The sequence below is a fragment of the Zalophus californianus genome, chromosome 17 (genome assembly GCF_009762305.2).
Source record: "Zalophus californianus isolate mZalCal1 chromosome 17, mZalCal1.pri.v2, whole genome shotgun sequence".
NCBI lineage: Eukaryota > Metazoa > Chordata > Mammalia > Carnivora > Otariidae > Zalophus > Zalophus californianus.
In genome coordinates this window covers 39,032,858-39,059,058 of record NC_045611.1, presented here as the reverse complement: position 1 = coordinate 39,059,058, position 26,201 = coordinate 39,032,858, and the positions used below count along the sequence as shown (strand labels likewise).

Genomic DNA, 26,201 nt, shown 5'->3' with positions numbered 1-26,201 from the left:
TCGTCCTTCCTGCTTAATGTCACCAGACTTCTGGGGCAGGGGGGTTACTAAAAAGCAAAAGGACTAGACATCCGTTTACTCCAAGAGTCTTCCTTAAAGGATGACATCTAACAGGCATCAAAAATCATGGCTTCTCAGGGCCACTGCTGGCCAAGGTCGAAAGTCAGGAGTACCTGGAGCATTACTGCTAACATCTCGCCCCACTTGCTCAATTAGGGAGTTATGAAGAGTATTTCTAACTCCTGCAGAATGAGCAGTGGATACGATGAAATGTTGGGAGCCTCTTTCCCATCGTACATGCTCACTGTGGCTAGACTTTCCGAGAACATTTCCCCAGCCCCACCACATAGGCTTATTAGCCATCCGAACTTTGTAAGTTTCTGTTTTTTTGTTGTTGTTTTTCATTTTGTTTATCACTGTTTGAAGCTACACCTTCTTAAAATCACAGTTGAGGCTGTTTTGAATTATGGCGATTCTGTCTTCTATGATTTTCTAGTTGGTTTCAAGTCAAACGTATAGATTCCGCTCTCACACTACATGTGGCAGAGTCAGGTCCATTCTGCCCAGCGTTGATGTGTGGGGGCACCACAAGAAAGCCTCAGTGGATTGAAATCAGATAAAGGATTTGTAGGACTTCCATTGCCCAGAGAGGGGTTCTCTGATGCTGTCACCTGCCCTGCAAAGCGACAGCTTCTCGAGAGGGTAAGTATCTGGAATTTTCTCTCTGTGATTGTAACCAGGAATACACTCTGATTTTTGGAAAATGTTGCCAAATTAGGACAACCTGGAGAAAACGATGGAAGCAAGAAAGAAGGTGTGCTAATGTTTAACTGCTTCTCCAGCTTCATTTCATAAACTGTCAGGCAGGACTGGAAAGGGCCACCTGGTCCAGTTGGGGTCCCTGGACAACTGGACTCTCTGAGTGGGGCCCCCAGATTGGAATGTTTAACAAGCCCCCTAAACTATTCCTTTGTCTATCAAATTTTGAGAGTCATCGGTCAAGCACTCCTCCCCCATTTGATGGATAGGAAAACAGACTCAGCCCAAGTGACTCACCAAGGAAGGGCCGGGACACAGACTTGTGGGTCCATCCTACATTTGACTCTGAATTGGACACTCGCCTGCCATGGAGGCCCACAGTGGGCACCACTGAATACGTATTTTATTTGTTTCACACGATCAAATAGTTGAAACGCAGCAGTTAAACAGGAAGCTGGAGGAAGAAGGCAGTGAGGTACACGAGTCAGCCAAGGCCAAAACCCCGAAGGGAAAGAACCAGCTTCTACCCAACTTGTATGAGGAGGTGGGACTCCCCTCCTTAATTAGAGGCCTAAAACAATAGATCATCACCAAGAAGCAGAACACCAAGGAATTTCTCATTTCACTCAATCAAGATACCCATTCATGAGGAGAGCTTCATGCCCAAAATGTTTTGGCTTTGAGTAATAGCGGTTTCAAGTCCTCTGGTAGAGTCCTATGGTCTTTACTTTAAAATATAATTAGCAGAAAGATGTACTCATTGAAATGAAAAGAAAAAAAAAAAAACAACAACAACCAACTGGATAGCAAGTAGTTTTTAGTCCAAGAGGTCTGTCAGTCATGAACAATTCACTGGGGAATTATTCTGTATCTTTTCAGAGGACCCAGGTTGCTGATCCTCTTCAATCATTTATTAAAGTTTTATTACATCCCTCTCTCATCCCGAACCCCTCCCGCAGGTGCCAGACACCCTGTGGGGAAGGGATGGGGGAGAGTAGTGAGTGGCTGGCAGGCACTGACATGCTAAGGGAAGATCCTGTTCTCAGAGAGCTTGCAGTCTCATAGGGAAGAAAAGATGCCCACGGGAAAAAATAAGTTGCTATACAGAGTCAACAAATAATATGAATCAAAGGAAGAAATTTTATATAGTGAAAGAATCTTCTAGGACAGACAAGTGAAAATCAAGATGTGTGGGATATTCCCATATTTCTCTTTCTACAGGAATTCGTGGTCGCTGGTGACTTATGGGGAGGAGGAGGAAGATGAGCATCTCCAACACTTTTGGAAAAGAGATTCTTCAAATTGCACCCTCATTTTCAAGCGCCCCAAGATGGCAGCCACTTGGGCAACAGGATGTGACATAGGTTTAAAGTCCTTTCTCCCCTTTTGTAATCATCCTCTGTGATTCAAGTGTCTCGTTGAAGCCAGTGGGGTTACTCCACCTCACTCATCAGTCAGATGAGCGCCTCACCAATCAGGGAGTCAAGACAGCATCTTCTCCAGACTCCAGGACTCCTCTGCCCAGGGACCCCCACCAAGTGCTGCCAAAGATGACAACGCAGAGCGACTAACAACTCTATCTGCGTTAATCAGGGCCCCATACAGCTGGCTCTCAGCAGTGACAAAGAACCCAACGAGACTCCTGCGTGCCCGACGTACTGATGTCAAGGGAGAGGCCCGTCACAGAGACTGCGTGGCCAACCTTGGATGGGGTGGCCTGGGCAGGGAAATAACTGGAGAAAAAAGGCCCCAACTCAATCCAGAAGCAATACCCTTGATTAAGCCATGCCCCACGAGGGGAGGAAAACCTGGCAATAACATTAATATAGTTTCTACACAGAGACAACTATCCTCCTGAACTCTAATCTATCATGGCAACCTCTTGGTAGTCCAGAGAAAGCCACAGCTGCGGTTTCCATCTCCAACAAGGAACAAAGGAGGTGTCAGGGGATAGTTCATTGCATGACACAACACTGTTCTCAGAGGGCCAAGGGCAAAATCCCAAACCCATATTTTTCTTTCTTTAGAAAAGTAGTGTTCTTTCAAAAAACTATTTATTAATTTGCTGCCATTGGGGGGTCGCTGTTCTAGGTGCCAACAGAAGAGTCCTCAAGGAGATTACAAGGGTCCTGGCGTTAGGGAGTGTAGTTCTGGTGCAGGCGGGCAAACAGGCACACAGGCTAACAGCCGATGAAGCCAACAAAGACAAATCCCAGGGAGGAAATAAAACAGGACAATGAGATGAGAGGTGACCAGGGCAGGGCAGAGGAGGATGGAGGCCAGCAAAGGCCTCTCTAAAGAGCGAGACCCACGGAGTGAGCAGAAGACACCAGTAAGGGATGTGGACCAGCAGGTCCCGGTGAGGGATGTGGACCAGCGGGTCCCAGTGAGGGATGTGAACCAGCGGGTCCCAGGGAGGGATGTGGACTAGCGGGTCCCGGTGAGGGATGTGAACCAGCGGGTCCCAGGAAGAGATGGGCACCAGAGGACCCCAGTGAGGGATGTGAACCAGAGGGTCCCAGGGATGGATGGGGACCAGAGGGTCCCAGGGAGGGATGTGAACCAGCGGGTCCCAGGACAGCTACATCCAAGGAACTGAGAGAAGGTAGTGGGGCAGAAGAGGCCCTTATTCAAGCTCCTATTGGACAAGAGAGGGACCAGGAGCAGCAGAGTGGGAGACGGGGACAGCAAAGTGGACACAATTAGACCAAAATGGCTCCATCCATCAGCCTGAGCTTATCGAAACACTCCTCAAATGGATTTTTGCCTCCTGGGCCACACAGTGGCCTCAACCCTAGCTTCAGCCTATTCTAAATCTTTCTCATGTTCTCCACTGGCGTTTCCCAAAAGGAAAGAAACACCTGTCTCTTCAAACAAACAAAAACTCTGGGTAGCCCAAGGCCAACATGGCACTGCCCTCTTGGTTCAAGTGGGTCATAGCTCTGCCCAATTCCCTGGCCAGGTGCCGGTCAAGGTGCTAAGTAGCCAGATCACCCCGGGAGAAGCGTCCAGACGACGCTGCAAGGGGCAACAAGCAAGGAGAGCCTCAGCCGGCTCTCCCATGATGTAGCAGCCTTTGTCCAGAGGAAAGGTGAGGCAGGTGAAAGCAGACATCGAGTTTTGAAATTCTTCTGTAATTATGGCTTTAGTCAAGAAAATGCACATGAGTTCACAGGATGATAAATATTAGCATGCTTCTCCAAGTTCAAGTGAGTTGTCAATAAGACAATTAAAGCAGCATCAATAATATGCACTGTATGTTATTATCTGCGATTCTAAATCCCAGACTTTTGTGATCTCTGGAAAACAAAGGAGGACAGGCAACGGTGATACAAATACTTTTTTGCCCAAGTGGGAGCTGTAATTCTGCATTACTGTAACAGCGCAGAACCCAGGGGGCGGGGGGTGGAGCATTCCTAAATACTATATGAAGAACGCGGGGTAATGAAGAAGGGGATGGGTAGAAAGGACTGTTACAATGAGAAATTAGCAATCCTGTGTCTAAGGCAGATCAATCACTTCTATCACGTGACCCCAGTCAATAGAAGCCGGAATAAGTGCCAACATTGACCTTAATCAACTGACAATCCGTACTCCGAAATCAGAAACTCTAAATTCTTCTAGAAGAGGAAGCTAAGTGAAACTTCCAGTGAAATTAATAAACATGAATGAACATGGCCATTAAATGTGTGATGTGTGATGTGTGTGTGTGTGTGTGTGTAATAAAACAGGACAATTATATCTATATAAACATAATATACACATATATGTATATATACTTACATATATACATATATATATACACACACATATACACATATACAGGTATGCGCACATATATATTCATTTATATGAAAAACCATATAGTATTGTGCTCAACTGGAATTTGCAATGAACAATCTCTTGAATACAAATTGCATGGCAAAACTTTTTCATTGTTCCCTAAAACAAAAAAACTACACAATGCAATCTCTATACATCTGCAGAATCAAAAATCATTTTCCTCCCAAAATAACTTACAAAGCATTAACAGCGCTGGAATGAGAGTAGATGTTAAAACTACTATTTGTTGACAATTTGTGATTTAGGATTGAAGAGAGAAGTTTTCTCCAAATTAATGAGCCAGACATAATAGAGCACTGTCAAAATATTGATTTTATTTTATCCTACCTATTGTTGGCACTCTTCTCTTAGTTGGAGAAAAATATAATTTTTCCCATTAGAGTTATCATTTGTTATTATTACATTATTTTCTATTTATTATGGAAAAGGAATCTCATGTCACTTTTCAAGATTAATATAGATCACATGGAAAGTCGTGATAGAGACTAAAATAAAATACCAAATGCTTCCCAGACAATTTTTACTATAGACTGAAATATTTCTTAAGAGGAAAAGAAAAAAACTGCTGGTTCAAATTTCATAAAATATATAAATTTAGATATATATTTATATACTTGGGTAAAAATATCATTCCAACTAAAGCTTAGAAATTAAAATAATTATATTCATGCTTATATAGCTTACTTGACAATAAGCAAATTGACGAGTGGACAACCACCAACATATATTTAGAATTGAACAGGTAAAATTAGGGGAAACACTGTTTACCAAGTTCTGTTCCTGTATTCTAAAGGATTATTTTTTGTAGTGCCCGTAAACACTTGTTCTCTTAATTCATGATAGATTTTGGTTAAGGAAGGGCCAATATTTAAGCAACTTTTCTGAAAGTGTAATAAAAGTCACGCATTTGTTTCCATAATTTTTCTACGAAGTCATTTACATTTTAATATTTTACATCGAAGTTACAATGATGTGAAATACGATATGTATGCAAGACTATCTGGAATGTTTACTGTTATTTAATGAAATTTACTTAATCATTTAAAACCAAATGATGAAGGGGAAAAAAGTTCAGTATCCAAAGAGCCAGGACATACTTCATTTTCCACCAAAATTTTCAATTAAATTAAATTAAAAAGTTGCCATTGTAATCATGTAAGTAAAGAATGAAAAGGGCCAGGCATGAGATGTCAATGTGTACTTTCAAGTTCAACAGCAAAAGTCTTCTTTGGACCTACAGGTGACAGAAATAGGTATCTAGTTTTCCTGAAAGGGGAAAATGCTCAGGACCCCCAGAAAGAGTTGGGCGGTGAGAACCTCCTCAAACAGGCAGGACACCTGAATCAAATACAAACTCAAGGTGTCCCTGTGGGGGCAGGAGCCCCGCTCGTGTGTCCTCCTCACCCCTGTGCTCAGTACTCCACACACCACCTGCCACCTGGCTGAGGTGCAGTGCTGGGTAAACAGGATGGAAAGGAATGGAAGGGAATGGTTCAAACTCCCACAGCCATGCAAGGAAACAGGAACTTTGAGCTGCTGATGTGTGACTCAAGATGTGCCCTCTCTCCTCTGAGTGCATGAAGTATGAACAAATACAACCAAACTAAGTACAAGAGAACTATCTAGTCAGGGGACACCCCGAACGATGAGGTGGGGCAGAGGGGGCAGAGAGCAGCCAGGCACCAAAGAACCACTTGCGAATCTCAACAGAAACTAGAAGATAAGAGCATGATATAATTCTTTGCAGCTAACTTTATTTTCTAGCTAGCTATTTTTATTTTCTAGCTGTTCTATGTGCCTGGCACAGAGTAGTTGCTCAGTGGATATTTGCAGAATGAATGAATGAATATTCATATAGGAAGAACAGATGGAGGGCCCCAGAGGGAGACCACCTAGAAGGAAGATACTGGCTTTGGACGGCAGAGAAGGCCATAGCAGCCAGTGGACACCTCCAGCAGGACTTACCCCTCAACAGGCGGTGCTCGCAGCGGACGGGGAGATCAGCCCAAACGTAAGACTTCTTCCCGTACATAGAAGGAAGACTGCACCATTCTCTGGGGAGCAATGCACACCCAGCTCCAGCCACCCTGGACTTCTTTATTCTCCTCAAGCCACCCAGATCTTTCTAAACTTAGGGATATTGCACCTGCTGTTCCCTCTGCCTGGACATTTTCCCCACCCTTTGCCTTGCTGGCGCCTTCTCGCCCTTAGTCCTCCAAGAACACCACTGGCCACCTAGTTGAAAAGGAGCCCCCCTCCCCGCCCTCTTCCTGCATAGTCTTCATGGTGACAGTTGAGATGGAAAACATACTTGTGTCTCTCTCAAGTCAGGAAGTACGGATGCCAGGTCCCAGGACCTAGCACAGTGAGTATCTGCAGGATGAACGAGTCTGAGAGAAGGAACCACAGAGCCTGGGGATGCTGCCGATTGACGTGAAGAAGCAAGAGCGATAGGTAACCAGCCCCCCGTGGGCTCTGCTCCCACCATCTACCCCTCCACCTCAAGAAGACATGATTCCTATGCTCAGAAATGATCAGTCTCACCCTTCAGGGACCAAGGAAGGAGTATGGTAGAATCTTTACAACTAAAACAAGTCTGTCGGTCTCACACGCCTTGATTTTCCAACTGTTGTATCTGTTCCTGAAAACCCCATTTCCAGAGGAGGTCCAGGCCAGGTGCCAAGAGTCCCAGTCCAGAGGGCACATGTGGCCCACATGTCACAGGCCCAAGTACCATTCAGAGAACCCAGCATCACCATCAACCAATTCCCTGACGCTGGGCAAGTCACCCCAAAATACAATATCTTGTATTTTAAGGCCAAGGCCACCCATGTAATAAGCACTCAATAAATGCTAGCAGTTTATTTATGGGACCCAATCTTGGTTCCAAATTTCCCCCAGGAAGATGGGATCTTGCTTCTTAATATAACATCGCTAGAGTATTCTTTACTTTCTAAGGATGGCTGGCATTTTCCTTTTGTCAAAGATTTGGGATCCCTTCCAGTGAGGGAAAGTCAGCCCAAAGTCCACCTTTTCCCCAGAGGGAAAAAGTAAAGGAGTTATGTTCAACTCCCCACCTCTCTCATGGGTGACCCATCTTGAAAGCAATGGCCACAAGTTCAACTCAATTTTATAGTTTATGCTTAAGCATTAGGCTCCCTTGAAATCAGCATGTGATTGTATGCCTGGATGCAAATTAGTGAGTCTCTGACACACACACACACACACACACACACACACACTCCCACATATATACGTGTGTGTGTGTGTGTGTGTGTCTGTGTTTGTGTTTAATCTGGAACCTGGAACCTAAGAAATCATCATCACTGCCTTCACTTTCACTTTTATCTTGATACAACAGCTCCAAAGTGATTCTGCTCTTGTTCACAGCACCCATCTTGCCTAAGACACAGAATGCATTTAATACATACTTTTTAAAAGAATGAATGAACGAATGAATGAATGAATGAATGACAAGGCCTCCTTGGGGTCTTTGGTTTTGGTCTAGGGAAAGGACGAAGAGCAACACCCATCACATTCCCACCAAGATCCCAGCAACCAGTAGGGATGTGTGTGCGCACCCGCAATTGCGTGCATGCCTAAGTGCATGTGCGCGTGTGAGTGTGAGCGTGTATATGTAGCCTGGAAACATGGTGCTAACACTTCATGGATTGGAGTGAGAATGTTTGTTTAGTGAAGACTTAAACCCAACCCCCGCCCCGTACCCCTCCATGAACTCAGCTGACCCTTTAAAATGCAGCTTCTGAAACATATAGGAAATCAATCAGCTGATACTTATTGATCCATGGGTAAATAATTCCAAAGGCCAGCCAGAGAAACAAAGGAGGAAAGACACTTCGCTAAGCTATGCAAATGACTGATGCCCACAGTTTCTGGTGGGGTTTCCGTTTCTAAAACAGTTAACAAAATGTATAAAACAAGCACTAATAGTAGCTGGCCATTTGTTGAATAGCTGGTCTCTGGACTCATTAATTAATCATTTCCTCTTTTAATCCTGATGACTCAATTAGGGAGGAAGAATTATTCCAATTCTACTGATGAGAAAACTGAGGTTTAAGGATAGAAATGTCCTGCTCACAGTGAGCTCCTAAGCAGAGGAGTGGGTGTCGAACCTGACCCCATTTGACTGGTTCTGAGCTCTTTATCACTGTCACACTGCTTAAAAACAAAACAAATAAAATGCTTCCAGCTCTTCCTCATTTACAGACTTGATGTTTCCAGCCCAATGAAATAAACATCTTAATCATGGAATGAGAATGGGAGCATCTCTAAAAATTAAATTATGCAAAAAAAACTAACCTATAGGTATTGATATATCTAGCAATGCATGTACTAGGTAACTCTTGCAAAAACATTTAATTAGCAAATAAAACACACACAAAGAATTTCCTCTTTAGATTCTCCTCCTTCAGAAGCAATGATAGAGCAAGTGGAAAAACGCAGTTTCCTCGAGTTAATCTAAGGGTTAACAGCTGGCTGATGATCGAGATTAATAAAAGGAGGGTGCCCTTGGCTCCCCAGTCCAGCAATGATTCGATTTGCCTGCCTTCAAGATGAAGATGATGGGCAAGCACAAATTACCATATTAGAATTTTGCTCTGGATTCTGCTCAGCCCTGTGATTCCTAGAGAAATAAGCAGTCTACACCCCAGCTTCCCCAGGCCACCTGGCCCCTTCACAATGACCTCCACAGGAGGCCAACCTCCACCAGAAGTGAGTCACAGAGGCAGATTCCAACTCGAAAGTCTGTCCTGAGGAATGAAGCAGCTGGAAACCACTCATTCTTTAGATCAATGAACAAATTATTTTATTGAAGGTGGTATTTGGAGATCACACACAAGAATTACATTTCTATCTCAGCAATATTATCATGCAAAGGGAGAAAAAGTTTTCTTAACAGCAAACACCCTGTCATCCCCAAGGTCCGCACATGGACCTGGTATTTTTCACCTGAGCAGCCAGGCTCCTAATGCAGGCAGAGCAAGCAGTGCCTGAGAAAAAAAAAAGAAAGAAAGAAAAGAACATCACACACACACACACACACACACACACACACACACACACACACACACACACACACACACACACACACGGGTCTAGCTCCTGTCAACCTTTTGAGATGTGAGGGGAAAACGTGAGGTTCAAGTGGCTGGTATCGTTGAGAAAAGGGCACTGTGTCAAAATGCAGCCAGTTCTTCTGGGAAGGCTTGGAAAAAATGGTACATACTCGAATATCTGGAATATATTACTTGCCCTCACCAGACAGCCATCACTAAAGAGTAAACACACCAACAGGCACAGCATACACATTCTCCCCGCCAAAGACAGGCCGGATCACCACCTCCTACGTCACAGAAGCATTGTCATGGGAAATGCCTGTCAGATGACCAGACCCTGGATGAGTCCCTCATTTGTCACGCACTTAGAAAACCACTGCGTCTTCCTTGGGGTGGCAGCAGTTGCTAAAGGGGACATGGCTACCTTACAGCCTTAATCAACACATTTGCAGATGATGCGAATGCTTGCATCATCTTGTCTGTGTTTCTTCTGCCTCCAAAATATGTTAGATGAGAATTTTAAATGGAACTAAATTCCCGTGCACCCCCCACCAGCAAACTTTAACAAAGGCTCTCCCGACATACTTCCAGAATGTGTGTGCAAAGGGTGACACAGCTGAAAAGAAACGGGGGGGGGGGGGGGGCACTGAAACAAAACAAAACAAAAAACACGCAGAAAACAGATATTAAGTTGTCAAGTCAATGATCTCAGAAAAGAATTGCAGAGTGTCTGGCGTTTTGCTTAAGAAATGGAGCATCTGAAGTCCGTGAGAGCTCTGGGCCCGCCTGCGGCTGGCTTCCGAGGACTCCGAGCTCCAAGTCCAAGTCCGGAGTGGCGGGCAGGGCTCAGCGAGAGGAGTGGCTTCGCTGACCGGCCCTGAGGCGGCCCTCCACCATCAGAGGAGGTTTCGGCTGTGCAGATTAAACCCTTTCGAGTCGGCATGTGGCTGCTTTGCTCCCTCCCCACGTTCCCACACTACACGTTTCCACCTTTTGAACTCCTCTCGGGCAATCTATCAGAGCTGGGTTGCCGCCCACCAGAGCTGACCCTCTTTGGGGCGGGAGGGGGGGGTGCATAACACGTTGGTGCATAAAGTTTCTCAGCTACTGCGAGAATCCAGCACCGAGGGTAATTAGCACATCCAGCCATGTTTCATCAGTGAGATGCTCTCCACTCAGTACGGATTCAAGGCTGATGAAATAGCCACTTGGCATCCACAGATTACAACCCCCAAACTGGGAGCCCTGGCCGAGGAAGCAAAATAATTAAAGCACTTTAGCTGTAATTTCAATAAGATGTCCCACCCCTTTCAATAGGCTTCACAGAAATGACAGCCTTTCTGTAATAATTTGGAAGGCTTTGCCTGACTTGACTTTAATAGATTTTAAAAGAGAATTCGATTTTTTTAAAGAACAACAACAAAAAAAAATGTCTGTGCCATTTTTTTCTCTATCCAGGAAGGAAGAAATGTTTTTAGATATTTTGAAAGGTAAAGTTAAATAATCAAGCTATTCAAAGAGATTAAATTTTGTACACAATATGAACACATTCTGGGATCTGTTTGCTTCTCTAAAGCTGATAGTTTAGCTGGTACAGTTTCCAAATATTTTCTTCCTCTTGAAAACAAATTTACAAAAATGCATATGTTCTCCAAGTCGCAGGTCCCAGGGTACATTTTTAACTTCCACAAGAAAGGCTAGTTGAATAGGCCTGGAAAGGATGATTCTGTCACTGTCCACGAGGAGCGTTGTGGAGGCAGAAGCCCAGGCAAGGTGCACAGCACCATCTCCGAGGTTAATCCTGCTGGCTTCAAAGCCTCTCTTGGCCTTGCTGGAGCCTGGGAGCTGCAACAAGTGTCACACTCCCCAGTCCGCCCACGGGTCAAAGTGCTGAGGGATGCCTTTCACTGGGTTGTTAAAAGAACTCAAGACGATAAAGCACCCAAGGTGCAGAACACAGGGCCTGGCGGGAGGCAAGGCCTGACCACCAGCAGCCCCGGCAGGTGCTAATGCTCTGGCCACCTCTGCCCACCTACACGGAGATGTCCCAGACCCTCCCTCCTCAGGTGCCCAGAAACTACAGGCATAACTGTTTACTGAATTACAGAAAACCCCTGAGGGCCCGACAATCTAGCCGTTCCATGAGCCAAAAATCCCATCCAAATCTATGGGAATTACGTGAGAACCTCAGATGTGCAAGGAAGAACATCATTATAATTAAGGCTGAATGGGCATTTCTGTGATTAATCTCGATTTGAGGGACTCTATGGGTTGGCTTTTACAACCTAAATAGAGCTACTTCATCCTGCGTTAAGAGTCCGTGTGCATGTGTAATTCAGTAACACAACAACAAAAAGCTAAAAAACCATGAAGGAGGCTGATGGTCCCCGATGGATGGAAAAGGTGGAGTGAAGCAATGGGGAGCTGGCAGACCAGTATCCAGGCTGAAGAATCAGCAGGGAGAGGAAGAAGCAAGAGCCAAGCCCACCTCAGTAATGAAAGACCCAGCTAAACACGGCTCAGGTAATCAAAGCTATAATGCATTGATAGAAAACTTGCAGGTTAATGTCAGCTCAAGCCTACGGTGATCATTTCTCCCGTGTCAAAATGGCACTTAATTTTCTCATTGTAAAGCTACAGAGTAAGAATAGGTAGGTAGAAGAGGGGCAAAAAAAAACCCTACAAACTGGTTTTCCTTCCTGCACCTCTTAATGCCCTCGAAACGTCTTCAGGACGTTCCTGCCACTACCCATCTAGAGGCCCCTGCCCCTCAAAGAAAGAACAAGTTGCTTTGGCCGACCAGAACCTTCTCTACCTGCCCATGAAGTCTCCTAGCCTAGTGTCAGAAGGCTGTGGACAGGCTTCTTGGGTCTGTGATGAAACCCCAGGGGTCTTGCCGTGAGTGTGCCTCCAGGAAGGGGAGATGCTCGCCCGCAGCGGAGGGTGAATTGTGCCCATTCTGGAGGCAGACTGGGTAGGCCCTATCCCTAGAGCCACTGCCCAGCCCACTACTCTCACTGCCTGAGGTTCCCTTCCTGAAACTTGGGACAAACACAGTACCTGCTCTCAGAGAGAGGGTGTAAGGATTAAATGAGGAAAGTATTTAAAACCCGTGCCTACCACATAGTAAGTGCTCAAAAACAAAAACAAAACAAACAAACAAACAAACAAAATCCCACGACCCTCATCCTGCCAGCAGGATGCTCAACCTCAACTCTGAGACCAAGAACTGTTACTTTCCACTTCTGGGTTTGCCTATGGCAGGCAGGGGGCCCAGACTGTAGTTCTCACTCACAGGGCCTTTTTCAGGGTCTAGCTGATGTAAAAACGCAGTTGAGCCCCACACCTTCGCTCCAGATACCCTCCACCCGTGATTCTTCCATTGTGAAAGTCCTCCCTCTTCTCAGGGCTCATAGGTGGGCCCCCTGTTTGGTGCAGGGCCCAATGTTCTGCTGCTGCAGGGCATTGGGACGTATCTATCTCCCACCAGCCTGTGTTCTCTCTGAGTGTGAAACCTCCCTGTGCTCCTGGACATGGCCAGGACAAGCCCTGGCATGTGGAAGGCCTGGGAAAGGAGCCTGATTCCCTCCCCGCCCCCACCAGGGTACACATGGAAATGTCTGGTGACATGTTTTATGGTCACAACTGGGAGGTGCTACTGGCATCTAGGTAGAGGTCAGAGGTGCTGATAAGTGTCCTACGATGCGCAGGACAGACTCCCACAGTGGGTAAGGCCCACACCCACTGAGGGGAAGCTCTGGTCTAGAAAAACAACGCTCAGGTCAGTCTAGCAAATTCCACCAAAGGCCTCACCCTGAATCTTGTCTCTTCAGGCAGATAAACCTGACCTGGCTCAGAAGCTATTGAAAAGCCAAGTATTCAGTATCTTTGCCGTTGCAAAACTCCAGTATAAGAGAAAGACCAAAGATCTACAATGATTTTGAAAAGTGAAAGTTGGGTGGGGAGGGATCCCCAAGCAGCCAACAGAGCCAGCTAAGACCAGCCCTATCTCCACACAATGAAGCCCCAGAGCAAAAAGTCAACAGAAGCCTGTGGATGGCATAAACTGGGCAGGAAGGCCCAGGAAGGCCCCCCTGCTACCCCCAGGCACTACAGAGACCCAAGCTGGGAGGCTTGCTGAGTAGCTCACCTTCCTGAGGTGGCTTCCATCCACGTCTGCCCTCATATGGGGAAAAAAAAAAAAATGGGTAGGGTGAAGAATCTAGAGAAAGTGGCCTGCATTCCCCAGGGTCCATACCCTGAGGACCTATGTTCCCCTACGCTGCACACATACACTCACAAACTCACTAATCTGCCCTGAAGGAAGAAGGAAACCATCCTGGTGGAGGTGATTCAAGGCAGGCAACACCCTGCCCAGCGCATACACATACACACACACATACACACATGGAAGCACATGCACAAGTACACACAGGCGTGCACACACATGTACACACACCAGCATCACCACAACTAAGACCTCAGTCTGACTGCACATATGACCACCTAGCGTAGCTCAGTTGCTTACCCCTCTAAGGGCACTCAGTGCTACCAAAGGTGGCCCAGGCAGTCTAGACCTGAATCTCCTTGACAAAAGACTTCTCTCCCAACAACTCCCAACCAGGCACCACTCAACCAGGTAAAAGACACAGTGAGCCCCACCAGCCAGGCAGAGCCTTCCACCCCCACCTTGCCCTGGGACTGCTTCTTTCTCTGTCCCCCCGAAGTCATGCCATGGCACGTCCTGGAGGGATCATGCCAGTGTGCAGGGCAGGTGTGGTTTCACAGAGAAAGTCCCTGCTTATGAGTCCTTACTAGCAGACGGGAGTGTCCCCAAAGCCAGTGAACTTGCGCCTTGCTTTTAGACCTCAAAATTCGGCCTTCACAGCCTGAGAAGGCCACCTGACCACAAGTGTCCTTTCAGCCCAAATCTAAGGCCTCCCTGGAGACAGCATAAAGCAGGGCTGAGCACTCACCTGCTCTAGGTTCTGGAGGAGATGTTCTGGGACTTCTGTCCTTAGCATGGACAAAAGTTGACCTGGACCAAGCTCACTTCTCTTGTTAAACTTGCAGTCAAGTCTCCCTTTAAATAATGCTGAGAACAAAATACAAGCTGATATTTCAGCTTACTTAAAAGACTTATTAAAAACCCTAAATCCAAAGATGTTAAAAAGCTATAATTGTCCTCATTCAAACTGGAAAAATAAATCTATTTGCTTTCTTCTTTTATGATCCTCTTCTAAAAAAAAAAAATAAGTTCATCTATATTCTCATGAGCATCACTGCTTTCTTTCCCTCCATTCAAGGCACTTTATAAACACCTGTGCCATTCATAGCCACCTTTTGAGCAAAAGGCAACCACGTCTGGGGAAGGCTGTTTAACTCTGATTTCCTTATGCCAGAGATAAGCTTGTCTTGCTCAAAAAGTAAGATGGAGTTCAGAGTTCATTTGAATGGGCTTGTGGATTTTATAGGTCTGCGCTGATGGTGATTTCTTTGGTTACCTAAGGCAGAGGAGACAGTCTAATCGCTCAGCTTTCTGGGGCTCAGTAGGCAGTGATTGGACATCTCAGCACTGCCTTCAGGACCCAAAGGGTAACTGTGCTTAGTAGGGCTGCATATCCCGGCCACCTCCCTGTGCTCTCCCATTATAGGGGTTACTGGCCTCCGGCTCAGACCACAGCAGCGCGACTGTCGCTCCCTGCCTGCCCTAAGTCTTCCGTGAAGATAGCCCCAGCCAGCAGTTAACTTGCTGAGTTGCGAGGATCTCCAGCCTGCTCAGAAGTTAAGCACTCCAGGCACAGAACAAGATGGGTTTGCAGAGCAGTGGTCCAAGAGAATGCAAATTTATCAAAAGCGCTTTCTCCAGGTTTTCCATAATTAGCATTTATGTCTCCAGGAACTGTCTCCCCGAACCCAGTTTAGGGTGAAAGCATTTTAGAGACTTTCTCTGCAGATGACATATGAGGTACTAACCTTTTTTCATATGCCCAGATGTTAAGTTCATTTTCATCACATTTATGCAAATTTCATTTGAACAGTAAATCAAAAGAAATCTTAAATCATTGTACACTATTTAAAAATCTACACTAAATCCGGTTTATTTGCAGTGATATTAACATAAAGTCATGGTTAAGGGACTAGAAGGTAGGAAGCAGATGTCACAATCCCCTCTTCCAGGCAGTGGCCCCAGAGATACCTGGGGTCCTGGCCATCCATCAGATCTGATATCTCTGCCCGGTCACAAGTGAATTCAAATTTTCCCAGATTAGAGGTGTTCCAGAAATGAAAGCCTTCTAAAAGTTTTCCAAACTATAGGACAACAGGGGTCTCTCGGTCCAGGAGCCCGTCATCCATGTCAGTGTCTGGACTGAGAACAGGACCAAGTTCAAAGGCAGGGGCCCAGTGGTGAGACTTCTGGCAGCTCACTCCCTCCTCAGTGGGGGGAAAAGTTAATTCCTAGGGCTCTGCAGGCCTGCATTTGTCAAGGCGCTGGACGTCAGTGCTATCATTACCAAGCAAATCAGCCAGGCGGTTAATGGTGGAATCAGGAGACATTTGCACTCTGCTATCAGAATGACATCATAACTAAAGCAGCCTTCAGCCAGAAGCCCTAGGCTCTCCAGAAGCAGAGGCCAGAGGGCTGCCAGGGGCGCCCCCCTGTGACTCCCCAGGCCGGAAGCTGAGTCCCTACCCCTTCCAGGCAGGGTGGTGGGCCCAGCCTCCAACAAGTTTCTTGGCAAACAGGAACTAGGGTTACAGTTTTCTCCCAAGCTATTCGACTTTCCCCCAGGTTCGGAACACTGTAAATAATACTAATACTATATTATATATTTTTATAAAATTTAAAATACTATAAAAGCACTTTCCTCGACAAGCAAGGGTTGGTATTTTATAAATGCAGCTACATTTTGGCTATAGCATTTATGGCATTTCCAACAGAACTGTCAATCTCTTGGTGACCCTGTCTAGCCTTTAAGCTCTGCACTCACTCCTTTGAGCAACAGAAATAAATGATGCTGGGGAAATGGGGGGGCAAGCTAAGGGAGAAGCCCTTCCTGCTCTTGTTTTGGCTGCTTTTCTTTTTAAAGCACAGCCGATCACACACACACACACACACACACACACACACACACACACACACACACACAGCCGGAGACACAAACCTTAGAATAATGGGGGAGGCATTTGGCGACGAGCTGCATCCGCGGCGCGGCGCGACAAGCCGCCGGCCCCGCTCGCTCTCGCTCGCTCGCTCGCAGCTCTGCCCTCCACGGCGGCGGGGACCGACTATTCGCCCGGGACCCGAGATGCCCAACTCCACCGCGCCCCAAAGGTCGCCTCCCGAGTCTCGTTACAGGTACACGCGTGGTCCAAACACCTCACCTGGCCCGAGAAGTCGGGAGACAGAGAAGAAAAAGTTCTGCGAGCTGCCAGCCGGGAGCCCCGAAGCCCGCGGCCACAGTCCTCCCGCCAGCCAGCAGCCCGCAGCCGAGGCCCGCCGGCAAGCGCGCGGCTCCGGGCACCTCGCTGGCCGGCTTTGCGCGCTAACCTCGCGGCGCGCCGAGGCCACGGCAGGGCACTTACTTGGCACTCGCTTTGGAGCGTGCAGGTCGTCGCGGTGTTCACTTGGGTTTTCAAACAAGTTTCAGGGAGGAAGAAGGAGGCAAAAAAAAAAAAAAAGATCCAATTATGCAAATGGGCTCCGGACTGGGAGGCGCGCGCTGGATCTGACGCGGCTACTGTACGAGTTCTCGGAGCAGCCCCGGGCCGGGCAGATTTATGCGGGCGCGTCACGGCTACGCCAGGTCCCGCCGCCGGAGCATCTCGAAGTTAATTAAAGCGGTAATGTCCACTTTCCCGGCGACCCTCCGTGCGCGGGTTTACTGTTTCACCGTCCAGCCCGACCCGGGCGAGGGCGGGGGCGCTTTCCCCCACGCCTCTCGTCCTTCCCTCTTCTTACTCCCCCTCTTTTTTCCTCTTTCTCTCCCCCCTCTTTTTTCCTCTCTTTCGTCTCTTAAGTCGCCTGCCTTCCACTCACTGAACAATGAACAAAGATGTGAGTGATGGGAAAAGATCGCCCCCTCCCAACCCCAGCAGTGAGCAAAGCCAGTCTTAAAGTAAAAACCCAGTTGCTAATATCAAACTGAGAAAGAAAACAGTGCGTTCCCAGTCTGCCCCCCCATACCCACACACGCACGCACGCTCACCCCACCCCAAGTTCACCTAAGCCCTGGCTGGGGGCGGGGGCGCCAAGGCCAGGGCTCCAAGGGCTGCCCGACTCGCCCGAGACACCCGGGACGCCGGAGACGGGGGGGGGGGGGCGGTGGCGAGCACTCAGGCCAAGCTCCCCTCCCCGCCTGCCCGTTCCCCCCAGACACACACCCCGCCCCGACCCCCTCCCCGCGTCTACACCGGCCAGCCGGGCCCCGCGGCCCGCTCGGGTTGCCCGGCGGCCGGATGCGCTCAGCAAACGCGGCCCCTGTCGGATTTCTGCTAAACTGCACGGCGGCGGCGGCGGCTGCCGGGGGAAGGCGCAGGAGGAGCGGGAGGCCGGCACCGCGCGCGCACTCACCCCGCCCGGCCCACTGCCCCTGGCCGGTGCCCGGCCGGCCGCCCGCTCCCACCCGCGCGCGCACCGGCGCCCCCACCCGCGCCCCCGCACGCACCCGGCGCCCGGACCCGCAGGCCAGGACGCCGCGCAGCCGCCGTATTTTCTGCTAAAGTGAAAACGAAGGCGGCTGACAAATCACGTCTCCTGTGAGGCACTCGTTAGACATAACAATATCCGGCAAACAAAACCCAGCCGCGGCTGCGACCGGCGCGCGGGGCTGGGACCCCGCCCTGCCCCTCCTCAGCCCCCTGCCCCTAGCCACTGCCCCGCCGTCCCTACCCAACCCCCAAATGATCGGGGGGGCTGTGTCCACGTTCGCCAAGAGGCGGACAGTAGGAACGCTCACAATACAGAAGTGAAGGGGGGGACAACTTTCCACCTGTCCCCAAAGAAAGCCCTGCTGGAGTTTCCTCGGAAGAGTTAAGAGGAGAGGGGGTGGGGACAGATCTCTCTCTGCCCCTCATCCCCTTTTCTTTTTTTCTAACTTGGCGCCTGCGTTTCCACCTTCCGCTTCACGTACATCCATCTATATAGAGATATCTATATTTTAAATTATTTGCAAAACTGCAACAGATGGGCGCGTCGAGATCTGGACACTTTCCTACTCATCATCAAAGAAAAGCTCCCCCCCCCTTTTTTTTTTTTTTGCCTAAAATACATCCCGGTCCCGCCTACGACTGTTTTCCTCAATCCTTGATCTTCAAAAAATAATGTCTTGAAGCAAACAGAAAGGTTTATCAGCAAAGATCATTCTCCCCCCAGTCATACATCTGGGCTAGTGGATCTGTTCCCCCAAACTGCACTCTTCCCAGACGCCCCCAACCCTCCATTTCCTCCGCCTTCCAGAGCCCCCACGCCCGCACCCCCTCACTCCGATTGGCCTCGTTTCTCCAGTCCAGGGCTGGCCGGCTCAGTTCCCTCCATAAACCTGTTACTTATTTCTTTCTTTATTTGTATCTTTGGCCCCCGGCTTGGCCCCAGGGCCTGGGCTGGGCGGGGGCAGATGATGCGGACGCCGCCTGCATTTGCAGGCGTCACGGCCTTTCCTGGGGTCGCGGGTTCGGACCCTGGCACCCCGGCCCTGCGGAGCCCCCGGCCTCGGCCTCGCCCGGCTCCCGGGCCACAGGAGGCCAATGAAAACACAAAATGGCAGGTCTCAAAGGCCCTTGGCGCCCGCAAGTTGGACACACTGTAAGCATCGGCTAACTTTGATTTAAAAAAAAAAAAAAAAAAAAAAGATTACAAATTAGCCTCTCTCCCCCCGGCGGCGGGGCCAGAATCCCGCAGCGATCCGCGAGAGGAGAAAGGGAGCGAGGGGCGCCCGAGTCTCAGGCAGAGGAGAAAATGGGGAAAGTCACTTGAGCAGAAGTTTCCGCGGCCCCAGCCTCCCAGTCTCCAGACGACTCCCCCCACCCCCCAGACCCTTTTGAAAGTTTCCCGGGGCCTGAGAGCGGCGCGCGGGCCGCGCGCGGGTGGGGGGCGCGGGCTGGGCCCGGAGCTGGGCGCGGGGTCCGGCTCGCGCCCCCGGGTCTCGGCCCGGCGACTCCTTTTCAAAGTAACGGTCCCGGGACCGCGGGCGGGGGAGGCGGCGGCCCAGGCGCGGGTCCCGCTCGCCGCCGAAGTTCTCTAGCGCCATTCGATGCCCGGCCGCCGCCGCTTTCTCGTTTTCTTCCTCTTTTTTCCCCCCGCTGACAGCTTCTCTCGCCAACGTCACAGCCACGGATATTTAATTAGACCGTATTTTTTAATCGCGATGGGGCGAGAAGGAGCCCGGCGGCAGGCCTCGCCGAGATGGGGAGGGGGAGGGGACGGGGGGGCCACACCAAGAGTCCAAACTCACTTTGCCACCTCCCGGACGCCGGACCCCCCCCACCCGCCGCGCCCCCCCCGCCCCCACCCCCACCGCGCCGCGCCCCGAGATCCCCCCCACCTTTGTTTTCCTTACCTTAAACATTGAAACGCGGGCGTCGGGAGCAAACTCGGGCACGTAAACGGAGCGTTGTAAAAGATTGTGTTCAATGAATAATGAAACATGTCCACATGATTGACTTGATCATTTTCCGGGGCTGAGGGGGGACGGGCGCCCTGCTCGCGCGCCTCGCTCGCCCACTCGGCAGAGCCCTGTGAACTGTTCCCAGCCCAGCCGGGGCAGGGCGGGCTCGATTTTCATCTGCCTCTTTTCAGAATCGCCCCGTTCATTGATACTCATCACCCAGCCCCAGCAGACATCCCCATCCCCGGCTCGGCCTCCCCCTATCTGGTAGGTGAAATGCATTGTACCATTAAAAACGCTCTCCATTGTCGCCCTGGCATAATTCACAGCAACTAGATAGGTCTTGCGGCATTTAGCTTTGATGAGCCAGAGACTGAACCCTTGATATAATAATCTACAAAGAATGGTGTGTGATCGTCCATTTTTTCTCTCTGTCTAGCAACTAAGAAACCATTTAACACAGCGCAGCTTGCTTCTGACCTTGAGCTCATGTAAACACACTTATTAAAATCTATCTATTCTCCAAGAGCTACATTCTGATTGTCAGACTCGTTACTGAGACATATATCAGCCCCTTCGCTTGTCACTACTTTGCATTCCTGCCTTAGACTAAAGAATTTTTTATCCAGCCGAGAGGGAGAGAGAGATTGCCACAGAGGGAGAGGAGAGAGAGACGGAAAGGGGGAGAGGAAAAAGCTTAATTCTTACCTGCTCCTGAAACTATTTAAAGTCTGTTTCTTTTCTGGGGAAAAAAAAAAAAAAAAAAAAAAAACTCCCGGGTGAATCTCGGTGGACAGCGGGACGCGGAGAATCAGTCACAGCCCGGGCGTTTAAGGGAGTCATCAGCGATCAAATGACGTTGATCCGCGCTGTAACCTTGTGGCGTATTTAATGTAAATAAGGCAGTTATGTTGCCAATCGCCGCGATACAAACACGAAGAGGTCCTCAGCCTCGCCTCCCGCGCCTGCCATTAGAGGCGACTTTATTTACAGACATTATTTAGGAGATCATGATAATTCTAAAACAATACTAGTGCCAAATGATTATGAAAATATGATTTTAATTAATCACGTAGTAGGCAAGGAAATTAGCATACGGTAATTAAACTTCGAGAAAAACGTCACGCAGGTTCTCTGCCTTATGGGTCCAGAATAATCATCACGCGGTGGGCTCCAGGACTTAATTATCAAACAAAATAACTTTTTTAAGGCAACTTTGCAAATGCTGGTCCTCAAGGCAAACGCTTTGGTAAATAATGTAAGGCAAGGTAACAAGGTAGAGATGTGAGTGATGCGGGAGGTTGGGTTTCTGTGAAGCAAGGAAGAGGGGGAAATAAGGGGGAAAAAGCTGAATAATGCAATTATGGATTCTCTGTCCTAGAGTTGACAAAAGCTGGTGCCTCAAAAGCCTCTTTGTTATGGGATTATATAATGATCCTGGTGTCATTATGGGGAAAAAAGATTCAGTAATAATAATAAAAGAAGTATCCAGATACACCAATGAGGAGCTTGTTTTAAAGAAAAGACTCGCATGTGACATTGGGGCATGTTAACAGCAGAAAGACAGGATCCAAAAGAGTTGACAAATAATGGAGGAGAGAGGGAGGGAGGTTGGAGGGAGGGAGGAGGGAGTGGGAGAGAGAGAGAGAGGGAAAGAGAGGGAGAGAGAGGGAGAGAGAAAGGCCTGTGTTGTGCATGATTATTAAGAAGCGTTGGAGACAGATTGATTATTCAAAACGCCAAGCCACAGGGACACTTAAAACATTGATTCAGGTAAGACTTGTTCTAGCCTGCCTGATCTGAGTTCCCCTAAGATGACTGGTGGGTTTTAAACCAGGGCACCACAATACATAAAAAGCAAAGATAAAGAAAAAGCAGGACACAGCCTCCCCAGCCCCCACCGCACCCTGTGGAAGGAGGCACTCAGTGGCAAGAGTGGGGTTGGGTGTGGGAAAACTTCATGCCAGGGCAGGAGCCAGGCAGCGGCGGGACTGGAGGCTCAGGTACAGACGGGACCCCGCTGGCCCTGGCACCTGGCCTTGGCACCTGGCCTTGGCACCTCCCTGCCTCTGATCCTGCTCCCGAGGCAAGACATAGGTGGGCACCCAGCCTGGTCACTGCTGCCTGCACCCTTGGGCTCTGTCCTGAAACCCCAGGGCATTCTCGATCTTTATCTATCATCTATCTGTCTGTCTCTCTCTGCCCAGGATTTTGGGGAGGGAGGAAAGAGTATTTCCCCCAACCAGCTAGTTCTATGAGATTCTTAAAGTCCCCTCAAATCTTTGCAGTGTCGTTTAAAAAAAAATCCCCTGCCTACCCCAAAAAGTTTAGGAATTCAGTTCGCATTTTCCAATCTGATGTGTCTGAAATTCTCTTTGAACAAATTCCAAAATACAAGGTTTTTTTTTTTTTTTACTTGTATAGAAATTAGCATCGCAATCACATCAATGATATCACTATCTCTATGGGAATGATAGCCAGAGCAGTGGGGTGTTCTTTATTTCAATTCTTCGTGGATCAACTGATTATACTCTGTCGTCTTTTGAACCTGTTATTGTAAGTCAAGTGATTCTTTATAAGTGACAGCTCGGACAAAGAGGCGAGCAGGGCTGAGCAGGTCGAAAGGAAGTGGCCATATGGACTTGGAGAAAAGGCACTTTCTCCCCAAGAGAATGGGGGTGGTAGTCGCCTTTTAACCCTCGAGCCGCCGGCCCCGCATGAGCCGTGGGAGGTAGGGAGCCGGGCCGCGGGTCCTGGCACTGTCCTCGGGCCCACCGCAGTGCCCATCGGAGTTGGGCCCGAGTGGTGGCCTCCTGGCCCGGGGCGCGTCTTCCAGGCCCGAGGTGCCCGCGGCCTTCCAAGGCCGTTCATCTCAGGAGGGCCGCGCTCCACGCGACCTGGGGGACCTCGGCTGGTGTACACGGCCGCTCAGAGGCCGCAGAGATTTTGCGCGGCTCAGCGGGCCTGAGCCAACCCCGCAACGACCGCCCACCACCTGGAGGCCGCGCCCCACGGCCTGAGCCCCGCGGAGGATTCCGGCGGGGGGTTCGCCGGCGCCCCCTGTCGGCGCCCGTGCGCTCTGCGTTCCCCGAGGACTCGCGCTGGCTGCCGTGGGGCGATGCAGGGAGACCTGCCTGGGCAGCAGAGCTCCTTGGGGGTGGGAGTCAAGGTGAGAGGCGAGGGGCGCTGGCCAATGACCAGAGGCTTGGAGTTTTGCAGATACCGACACTTGACGCCTACCTGCGTCTCACTAAAGCACAGGAGTTCCCCCATAGAGTTTAGTGGCCACTTCCACAGCCCGTGGCTCTTAGATCCTTTACCCCTTCTCCAGATTTTCTGGGCCTCTCCACCCTTATCCTCTAGCTCTGTGCTGTCCGAAAGGTCTCGCCTCACTGACTCCCTCTCCTCCTTCTCAGACTCTGGAGTACTTCTCAGTGCCACCGACCTGCTTGGCCACGGCTGGACCCCTGTGGCTGGGGTGCAAGCAGAGACGCCCAGGGCCCCACCCTGCATCCAGGAGCCCTGCACTCACCAATGCTCACAGCCCTCTGGCTGGACAGCCACTCCTGCCACCCACCGGGGTGCTCTGTCCCGGGCTTTCCACTCTGCAGTGTCTTCTTCAAGATGACACCAGCTCTCTGACTTCTTGAAACTGATGGAAGTCATTGGGAGCCTGGGCTGGCAAGTTAGGTGGATGGTGGTCACCGGTAAAAATCGAGTTCTTTGATGACTCCTGTACCAGCTCAGAAGCAAGGGCCTTAGAAGCTGCACTACGTTGGGACAGATCAGCACCTTGTTGTAAGTGCTTGGCTTCTGTGCATGCCTCCTTTGAAAGTAATACTTCTCACACCAAATAGATTGGTTCTGACCTGTCTTTGGATTATCAAAAGTGACTGATTCATAAAACGTTATCCAGGTACTGCTTTAGAATTGTGCTTCCTGGGGCAACAGTACTCATTTTGGTTTTGTTTCTACATTGCTCTGCTTTTCCCCCACGCCATTCTCTTCCTTGTAACTTTTCTCATGGTATCAACAGGTTAAGAAGTAGCCATTGACATGGCCATTGCCTGTGACCAAAAGAGTGATGCACAGGGGAAAGCATCCAGCAGGGCTGCTTGGGCTCTGGAGTGGAGGAGTAGACCAGACCCAAGTCCTCCCACCCCAGACCTCAGTTTCCACACCATATGAAGGTACCCTCCTATGATCTGTAAAGCTTTATGATCAAAGAGAGTCAGTGGTTCTAGAAGAATGGTAGTAGCCTCCTTCAGGTCCACCTTCTTCAAGCAGAAGGAAGATGCTAAGAGGTCTGTAGAGGCCCATGTGTTCAGTGGGAAGTTGGTCTGGACACTTTCATGGCTCCAACTGGATTCTCATGGAGAGTCCCTGCTCCTCAATTGCAGGTGGCCCAGAAGGTCATCACCACTGACCAGGTGCTTTCCTTTCCTCCCGGGAAAGCCTGCCTGAGGTTCAACCATGAGGTTTCCTTCCCCTCCCTAAACGGTTTTCTCTGCAGCTGAGGTCAGGCATCTCTTTCCATGGAGGCAAAGGAGCAGCCTTTTCAGCTGTGGACACCTCAGGGTGAATGAGCTGTCAAAGACTCCCCCAAGAGCAGGGTTCAGAGGTGTGCCATGAGAGGTGGGAGAGGTGATTCCTGAATAAGGAGAAATGGGGAAGAATCTGACCTACACGGCTATTCTGCCATGGTCTTTGGTCATGGACGGGCCAATCGGGCTGTCTTCACCTCCTCCAGCATCCTCTTTTAAGCATACCCTTTAAAGACCTGGAGTGTTGCTCTCCCAAAATTTCCCCCCAAAAAGTCATACACTTCTTCTGGTCTTTCCAACAGAGGGAAGAAGTCAACATGGCAACATCTGTTTGTCCTTGCAGAGCAAGGCCCTCACCCTAGCAGGAGCCCCTGCCTTTCCTCCCCAACCCTGAGGGCATCTGGGTGGGGCTCCTGCTTCAGGTCCCAGCCCATTTGCGCATCCTAGCTCTGTGAACACTGTAATTGGTTCAGGAATAGGCATGTGACCTAAGCTGGTCCAATCAGAGTGAATCTTGTATTTTCTTTTTAAATAGACACCAGGGGAGTGGTTCAGCTGCCGGACAGCTGTGGTCGGGTCCCCACGCCCACGCCAGGAGAGTAAAGCCGAGAACTGGCAGAGGCCACCAAGGAGGGCTGAGAATGGTGCCCACACAGCAGAGAGCAGAGTGGAAATGGAGAAATGGGCCTGTTTGTGTTAAGCCCTACATCCAGCCACACCTGAAACCAGCCCCATTCCTGCATCTTTCCGTTTTGTGACCTGGTAAATTCCCACTGTTACCTCAATTTCGTTTGCTTTGGGTTTTCTGTCACTTGCCACCAAATGAGGCCTGATGCACTTAGCATCTGACAAAAACAAGGAATACCTGGACCAGGGACCAGAAAACTCATAAGCAAGGTGAAGCAAGGTGTGTGGGGCGGGCGGAGGCGAGAGGGGGGGAGCTGGTGGTGGAGGTCAAAGCGGTGCTCCTGATGCTCCTCCCAGCAAAGGAGCAGCCAGCGAACTTGCCGAAATTCTCTTAAATCTACAGGTGTGCCTTGCTTTGCATAATAGCTCTGTCCCAAAAAAGACGTTTGTAAATTGAATTTTGGTGAATTGAATCTGATTTACTGCATTGGGACAGCTAGTTATTTAAGGCTTCTCCCTGGACGTCTTTCATCAAGTGAATGGTCATGTTCTGAAAGAACAAGTTAATGGTAATTTATTTATAATTGCAATTTTCCTACCTCCCATATAGTTTAAAGTAGGACCAACCTGAATGACTTCATGGTATCTTTGTATAAATTAGTCAAAGGCCAAGAAGATCTGCAGAGCACTATTGGATACAGTTACAACACTGCATTCCTGCTTCTTTGCAAGACTGCAGAGCC

The 26,201-nt window shown here is 49.2% G+C and overlaps 1 protein-coding gene across 3 annotated transcripts in view; it reads right to left on the bottom strand.

The window, feature by feature from the left end:
- The window catches only part of ZNF536 (zinc finger protein 536), a 421,493-nt gene extending 400,464 nt beyond the window's left edge, over positions 1-21,029 (bottom strand). For 2 of the 3 annotated variants that reach the window (XM_027619609.2, XM_027619611.2), the window contains exon 1: positions 20,240-20,525. The gene's annotated coding sequence lies outside the window, so the exon portion shown is untranslated. Of the gene's footprint in view, positions 1-20,239; positions 20,526-20,995 lie in introns of those variants that run through there. The other variant, XM_027619610.2, reaches the window with a different exon arrangement.
- Between the last annotated feature and the right edge of the window lie 5,172 nt (positions 21,030-26,201).